The sequence below is a fragment of the Lagopus leucura genome, unplaced genomic scaffold (assembly GCF_019238085.1).
Source record: "Lagopus leucura isolate 7727_CA_CO unplaced genomic scaffold, USGS_WTPT01 Super-Scaffold_100002, whole genome shotgun sequence".
Classification (NCBI taxonomy): Eukaryota; Metazoa; Chordata; class Aves; order Galliformes; family Phasianidae; genus Lagopus; species Lagopus leucura.
Genome location: NW_024962263.1, coordinates 46,654,350 through 46,662,992, shown reverse-complemented (window position 1 = coordinate 46,662,992; position 8,643 = coordinate 46,654,350).

The window sequence follows — 8,643 nt, the reverse complement described above, 5'->3', positions numbered from 1 at the left end:
GCACCACCTATGGAGAGCAGAGGTTTCCATGATCAGAAGATGTGTGTGTCCCCCAAAGTGTGTAGCCACCCCAATCACCCCAGTCTGTTGCCACAAAGTACAGGAAAGTTTCTACGAAATGAAGGGACTCCTGCTAAAAATGGTGTATTGGGAGAAATGCTGTAGAGTCCAGGAGGTTCCACTGTTCTGTTCATTTGTAAAAGATGAAATAGTTGTTTTCTTTGTTTTTTTTTTTTTTTTTAAGGAGTGTGAAGTTTTTTTCCACTAATTCTACTCAGACATAAGGTAATATAACGTAAAAATCTTCCTGCAGTGGAATCCAATTTGGCAGCCTTCAACAACATCCAGTAATACCACTTCAGAGTAGAGTTTTCCCTAACATCTGATGGGCTCTGACTTGCGAGCCCTGGTGAGGCACTTGCAGAGAGGCAGGAGCTTGCCCCCAGCCCTGCCTCTCTCTCTGGCTGGAGGGTCCCTCTGAAGTTACAAAATGGCTGTGTACTCCTGTGTTGCAGTTCATTTGCTCATTTAAGCTGGTGCTGATTGAAATTCACCTTAATCTGCTGGGATGTGACTTGTGATTTCATAGAGATGGGTGAGGGGCTGCATAGGAGCAGAGCTGCGTTTCTACTGCCACTTCCTCAAGTACAAATTCAAGTCTAGATTCAATGTGTAAGTGGCTTGAGCACCACAAGAACCAATGGCCCTTGGCTAATAAATACATGCACAAAATTGAACACTGATATTCTCCTGCCAAAAGTGAGGACACTTTCATTTCATGGGACAGAAATTCAAAGGTTAGGGTGGCCAAGTGCAACAGGAAAACATTTTCAATGCTTTTGTTAATTTTGCTAAGTATCTTTGGAAGCAATATACACATCATCGGTGGAATCATCTGAATACTGCTGTAGATAAAAGCTCATTTTGCTCATATTTATGCTTCTTAGGGCCACTACACCACCTTCACCACTGTCTCCTAAGCCTGCAAAAATCCCTAAGCTGCAATGGTGGAGTCACCATCCTACTGCACGTGTGAGAAATGGAGAAGTTCTCACACATGCTCACTTTGGGCATGTCAAAGTCAGGAGAAAGATTCTACTCACTAACTGTCAGGATCTGATGTTTTACTTATATATGGGATGACTTTGCCAATTTCTGGCAGCCATGTAGGAACTGGTTGGGTTTTATTCTCCATATTTATTTGTCTTTTATATGGAATTATTTTTCCCCTTCAAAAGTAGAGCACAATTTATGACAATGAGAGCTGAGTATGTTACATAGTAATAAAGGTAAGCACTAACAGAATAAAGCTGTCTAAGGGGTGCTATAAATGTATCTCATTAATTTGTATGCAAAATATATTTTGGACTCTGCTCGGTGCATTGCAGGTGAAGGCTGTGTGGGAGCCAGAAATGATGCTATGCTTCCTGGGTCCCTGAAGCAATATTGGTCTGATCTTGGTTTCAGTCTGAGATTAAGCATCATTATATCCACTGGAGAGCCCAGTAGCTCTCTTTTGCACCATAGATGGCAGCTGGTGGAGGAGGAACATCACCTTCTTGAAGTAAAAGAGGAGGGATTGACTGATTCCATCCATTTTTCCTGATCTCAGCAAAGGTGCAGTGCACCTGGGTATTAGAAGTGCAATATCATCAAGGGGAAGCAGATTTTTGTTAGTTTGTTACCAGAAACCAGGTCATTGAAGCAGTACTACAGTTAATATCTGACACGACTCAGATTTGCAATGGTATTAAAAAATATCACATTACCCCCCAAAAAATTATGAACCCCCGATGAACAACAAAATTTTCAGGAGTCCTGTTTTACTTCTGTGGAGATTTGAGCTGAACTCAGAACCCAAAATATCTCAGTCTTGTTAGCTGTGTATCCCCGACAACATCAATGCTGACAGAGTGCTTGAGATTGTGTGCGTGAGCACTGTGCAGGGGTGAAGAAGGCAGAGAGGATTCTCCATGTAATAGTCTCTATTTTGCAAAAAGAAAGTCAAGTGGCTTTTCCCATTAAAAAAAGAAAAAAAAAGAAAAAAAAAGAAAAAAAAGTGAAATGCTAATCCATGTTTATTTTACAAAGCTACTGATTTTGTTGTGAACATAAACTACACACCCACCCACACGTGCACACAGATACACATTTTAGTCTCACTCCCACAGAGGAGATATGGCTAAGCAGTTCCACACAGCTTCTTGGAAGCCAGCTGGAAGTACCCAGGGACTGTGCTGAGGATTCCCTGGAGAACGCCTCAGCAGTTCTGCTCATACAGCTCATGGAGAATTGGTTGTTCTACATCTACGCTTGCACTCTCACTTCTCCTAAGATGGGGATGACTAAGGTGACTGATGGTGCTGCTGTCAAGCTGAAGCAATAGCATTTCTTTCACCTTTAGCTCACACATCAACTAGTTACAGATGCAGTGTGATATTCTGGCCCAAGCTTCTGACACACGCACACACTTTGTAGGAACTTCTGCGTCCTGTGCACAGAGCTCCTGTGCTTGCTGCACTAAAGGAAACAATGTCACTCTCTGTATTATTAAATAAAATTTGCTAGTCCAGAGTTGTGAATTTAGAAACAAGACAAGCCCAGGTTGGAAGGTTCAATGCTCTGAAGTGTATCGAGCAATGCAAGCACGTCCCTGACCTGAAAGTGGTACATCACAGCCAAACATGTGCCTTAAGAGCAGCTCTTCACTCTGCAGAGAGGTACAGATGATGCCAGGAGGTATCATAGTCCAATCCTCCTTGTTCCCAAGTTATTTGTATTTGGTTCTTTTCCAATTTGGAGATCTGAAAAAATTCCCAAGAAATGCATTTGAAAGCGTGTTGTGTTTCTGTGAAAATGTTACTATTTTGTTCTAATTATTCCCAAATAATGTCATGCATACTTGAGAACTAAAACACCAGATCTTAAATGCTGATGATTAAAAAAATCATAGTAGTTAATTCAGATTTGCCATCTAAGTATTTGATTATGGAACCCTCTGAAAAAAGAAAACCCAGCACAGCTCCAATGACTTTTTCTGCAGAGTGCAGAGCTCTGTGTTCCATTTCTGATGGAGGCGCAACTTACACGGAATCACATGGGCACAACACCTTATGTTATTCTTCTGAAAGAGGTTCACATGTTTTCATCATTTGTACAGTACCAGTGGCACTCCCATATTGTTATTACTGCCAAATGGAGAGACAGGCAAGTAGGCTGATTTTCATATGTAAATAACAGTCATATTTGAACATTAGGGACTAGTTGGTAAGTAAGACAATGTTCTTTTATTGGAAATGCCTTCTAAAATTTAGATGTAATTCAATTCAAAACAGAAGTTAAAGCTTGAAGGATTAACAGAAAGAAGCAGTGGGTGAGCAGCAGCCTGACAATTCCAAGAAAAGGAGAGGAAAAGAATAGAAATGGCATTCATCTGTAAGTGTTTCTTCTGGGGAATTATCTCTAGTCATCGCCTAGTCATGAGACAAGTTTTTGCCATAATTACAAACCCAGACCACTGTGGCTGGGCATAGTCCAGGGAGAAGGACACTGGAAACAGTGGTTAAAAGAAAAAAAAAAAAAAAAAAGCTAGAAAAAAAGTGCTGAAAGACAAAAAGGAGATTTACTCATGAAAAATGCTGGGGAAACAGGATCAGGAAAAAAACAGCTCTGGAAATATAAATTATGTGCCAGTTCCCACGTTATCAGAATCAGAGTGCCTAAAATGTATTTTTATTACAGGAAAATGTGACTAAATACACAGACATTGACACAGTTCTCCAGTGTAAAATCCCTGATGCCTGGTTTCTGGCAGCAAACCTGCTTAGAGCTGAGGACCTGGATGCTTCTTTGTCAAGTCTTTTTCTCCTCTGTGCCATTTTGGAGAGGAAAACCTCTGTCCCAGTGTCCTCACTCTCTATCTGCTAGGTTGTCTGAGCTTCTCTCTTCTTCCTTGCTTTTGAAGACGTGCCAAGCTCTGCAGACACCTCTACTGGCCATTGGTGCAGAATGGGAAGCAGAATGGGAATTTAGCTGGGGTGAAATGGGGACTGGCAGCAGTTGCACCAAACAACACACTGCTGTACTGGAGATAGTAAACAATACATGTAGATTGATAGCGTAGGGAATTGGCTGGGCTAGATGGTACCAAGGTCACGAGTTCTGGATGGTTTTCCACCCTGCTAGAATTCCCTGGTGGTGTACTATCTTCTTTCCATGCCCTTGCCTATGTATTTCAGGTGCTGAGTCAGTGAAATGGTTTGTCACAAAGCAGACTTTGTTCTCCACTGGATTATGACAAGTCACATCACAGCAAAGGTCAGGACGCATGGAGAAAATCCACAGTGTGAGGAGTCTCTCCCACTAACGGTGATTTATGGACTGATCAGTCCAAGCAGTGCTGCAACAATATGAGATGGTTTCTTAGATTTTCCCCATCATTAGCAATAATTCAGCTAATCCTCTGATATTTTTCCTCTCTTCTTCCTGCTGTGCTTGGGACTGCGTGAGCCTTCAGAATAGTGATGAAGCTTTGGGCAGCAAGTATCACATGTTCAAAGAACACGAAATGCATACTGCCTGAGCACTGGCTGACATGGAGTGACCAGATGGAACACTGGTCCCATGAAAAATATGGAATGGAGATGTGTCTGGCAGGTCACTAGCATCATTTGCTCACAGAGGTAAGGGATCCAACGTACTTCTCGAGCAACCCATGCTACTTCAGTCACAGTTGCTGTTGGTTGTTATTTATTCTTCCTGGCTCCATCCTTGTCAAGATGGAAGAAAAAAAGAGCCTCAGCTTGGTTTGTGCTATCTTCCTTCCATTTATTTCTTTGCCAAGACGAATGATTATTTGGACAGATAAAGCCAGGTCTCATCCCCTTTTCTTTTTTCCGTTCCTTTGCTCCTATCTTAGCCCTAGAGTATTTTCCATAAACAGCTACACTCGCAAAAACTGCTCATGTTCCTCTGAAAAGTCACAGGAAAGTGCATGTGCTGCTCTGGTCAGACTCCCACCCAGCCAGCTGTAACTAAAATCTTAGCATTTTGATTTTTCTTTCAGAGCATGGCTTGCATAGCACAAAGAAATATCCTTTTAAAGTTTCTTTCCCTCACTAAGCACAACAGCAGCACTGATACCAAAGGTACAAGATAGTCGCTAATCCTTTGGAGACAAACCCTAAGTCGAGAAAGTTAACCTTTATAAAATGCCTAATTTAAGACAGAATCTCGGTCATACATGAGCTGCAAACAAAGCATCTAAAAAGAGAAATCTTGATTTATCCTTTGGTGTAAAACATGGAGAACTTGAGATTATCTTGAAAGACATATGGCTTGAAAGGTAATGAAACAAATGGTGAGCTGATCTGAACAACATGTGTTTTCAAATCTGAGCTTGCTAGCTAAAGGTATTTGTTCACTGCTTTCTTTGAAGTTCGGGATACCTGGAGTTAGAATGACCTGCATTCTGCTTTGTTGTTGACTTGTTCTTACTTCTGAGGTAATTTTATGGGAAAAAAAAAAGTACTGTACAGATATGTTTGTCCTCCAGCCACAAAGCACAGAAAACTAGCATTTGAGTTCTCTTTCTGATACACTTTGATATTAACAATATTATGCAAGAAGCATAGGGACTGTCAGCTATTGCAACTGTGGCTGCTAAAATATTTCATTGGAAAACATTTTTTTCAGTTGTTTCCAACCTATGCCACTCCAGATAAATACTGGGGTGAATTAATTTTGGAGAATTTCTGATGACACTATCGTAGCTGCTGCAGCTAGGAAGTTTGTGTATGTTTGCATATGTTCACATATTTGTGCGTATTTCTGATTATCCCAGGTCTTTTTTGGAAGTTCTGTTATCCATCTGATTTTGAGCTGCACTAGGATTTCGGTAGAGGAAGGTTTCTTGGTGTTAGGAATGTGCTTTTTCCTGTTTTTATAGGAACTGGGGTTAACGGCTGGGGATGAAGGGAGGGAAGCATGAATGGTTTGAGTCAGGGCCTGGCTGAGCAAGGAAACTGCAGCTATGAGTCAGATGGGAGGAGTCTGAGGTTGGCTGGGCTCAGAAACTGGGTTAAGAACCGTCAGAGAGAGAAGAAAGGGTCACAGGGGATGCTCAGCTGCACAAAACATCCGTGTCATCAGAGCTGGGAGGGTCTGGAGTGTCCCTGGCAAGGACCAAGCACTCCAAGGCTGGAGCACAGCAGAATTATCTAACCGTGCACTTTGATATGGCCTCTCACCGTGTGATTTCTTACTGTTTTCCTCATCAAGCCCGTCTCATTGATGGTGCAGAGTGAATGTTATTCGTCGGCTTCATTCTCATTATTCAGTGTAATGGTCCTACATCCTATTTACTGCTCACTATTCAAAACCTGTTCCAAAGATAGAATAATTAATTTCCTCATGGGCTGTTCCTCATGGGCACTCATCATTACAGTACTTCATAAACAGTAATTCATTCATTTTCACAACACTCATCTGAAAGGTAGGTTGGTGTTATTCCCATTTTTCAAAAGGGGAACTGAGGCAACCAGTGTTTAACTAAGGCCAAAGTTTACTCTAATTACAGATGGCCAATTGAAGACCATGTCCCCCACTTTGTCAGAGCACTCAGCAATACACAGCCACGTGTATCTTAGCATACATCCCAGCTGCAGCCACAAACAATGGGTGCCTGGGAGGACCCAGACTGCTGAAGGGTCAAATAAAACACTCATAGAACACAGTAAGTGACCACAGAATGAACAGGCTGCCTTTGGTTTCCCCACAGTGCTGCAGATGAGCAAAAAGGCAAGGGCGTACTCTTCTGTGTAGGACAAAATTCAGCTAGGAAGCTCTTCTTTCTCTTTCTGCCACACACAATGTGTTGATCTTTCTGTACTCCATTTCCTACCTGATCCTCAGATGAGTTCACCCATATCATACTGAAGATAAAAAAACAAGATAAAAATTAGGGCTTCAGAAGCTATTCTAATTTTTCCTACCTTTTGAATGCTTTATATTGTGAAATCAGCCTTTTAAAACTTACGTATACTATCCTTGGAGGCATTTCAGAGACGTGTGGATGTGGCACTAAGGGGTGTGGTTTAGTGGTGAGAATCAGTGGTCAAGTTGATGGTTGGACTTGATGCTCTTTTCCAACCTAGATGATTCTATGAACACGTGCAGCCAAGACATTTGGGAGCAACAATAGAAGGGCAAAGTTTGCCCATATACTGCAGGCTGTTGATATAGGCAGAGTCTTTGGAGAATATTACTGCCAAATTCCTAAGAAGTGTCTACTGAACTTTAGGATTTGGCCAAATCTGGTCTGTTTTCACATTTGTGGCAGCAGGGTATGTCCTTTTCTGTACCAAAGATGATGTCCATGCTCCAAGGAATGGAAATATTTGAGTTTATCCATCAAACTGTTGCAAAGACCGTTTTTTGATATTGGTAAAGTAATGCATTGTCTATAATCTTATTCTTGAAAATCAGTGAACTATTTTTGCTCAAATCTCAAAAGAAATAAATCAAAGCAAGGCAGATATCAGGCACGGGGGATTTTAGTTGAAGACTTAAAGTATGGCACAATTATATGCAACTGAAAAGAGGATTTTGTAATGGGAAGTGCCAAGCATTAAGTATAGGTGGAACTTCCAACTCCGCCTAAAATATAATTGGATTAAATGCCCAGTTCTTTTCCCAGGGTGTTCTGGATTAAAATGATTCTTTTACAATGGACTGGGAAGAAGTTCATATTTTTCTCAGGTTAAAATATTTGTATGGTATTTTTGTACTTAAAAGAAAAGTCACATTGTTTAGTTGGAAGATTTATTTATTTACTGGTGTTGGTGAAGAATGCATATTTTGCTGACAATATGGAATGGATGGTTATGGCAACCAATTTTATAAGAGTCGTTAAAAGAGAGGCATAATAATAAAATGTTAGCAATTATAATTTAAGAAATGAGTCAGCTACAGCAAAAATAAGACAGTGGCAAAAGGAAAAAAGAAAAATCTTTCAGAGAAAAATGTTTTATTTCCATTTATTTCCAATGCTTTGCAGATGTGTGTGGGGCAAGTAGGAGGCTAATATATCTCACTTTAGCAGTACTAATTGTTTGCATTATCACAATAATCAAATGCAACCATATTAATCTCTGTGGTTATTAACTTGATTTTTACACATTAAGATTTAGATTTAATCCCCTGGGACCTTCTATTAATGCTTTTAAAGTTGAAGGGTTTCAACAGTTTTAAGTTTTTTTTCCCCTCTTTTAGCTGCAGGCAGTAAAATTTGAACGTGTATGGAGTTTTGTATTTTTCATTCCTGTGGGATTTTCAGAGACACTGCTGTCAAGGACCATGAATCATGTTAATACATAGCAACCTCTACAGCTATTAAAATGTCTGCAATAATGTGATTATTTTAAAACGGAAAAACTAATATCATATGTATTACTTAAAAATCAACCTTTTTTTTTTTTTTTAAGATCCTTGGATAGGATTGCTTTTGTTAGGGGTAATAAAAATATTGGTGGGAGTCACTAAAATGCAGAATTTCTAATATATTGAGAAGAGAAACTTCAGCTCCTTTTGAGAAACACATCCGTACCAAGCTTGCAGTCAATGAAGCATTAAAATGGCAAAAAA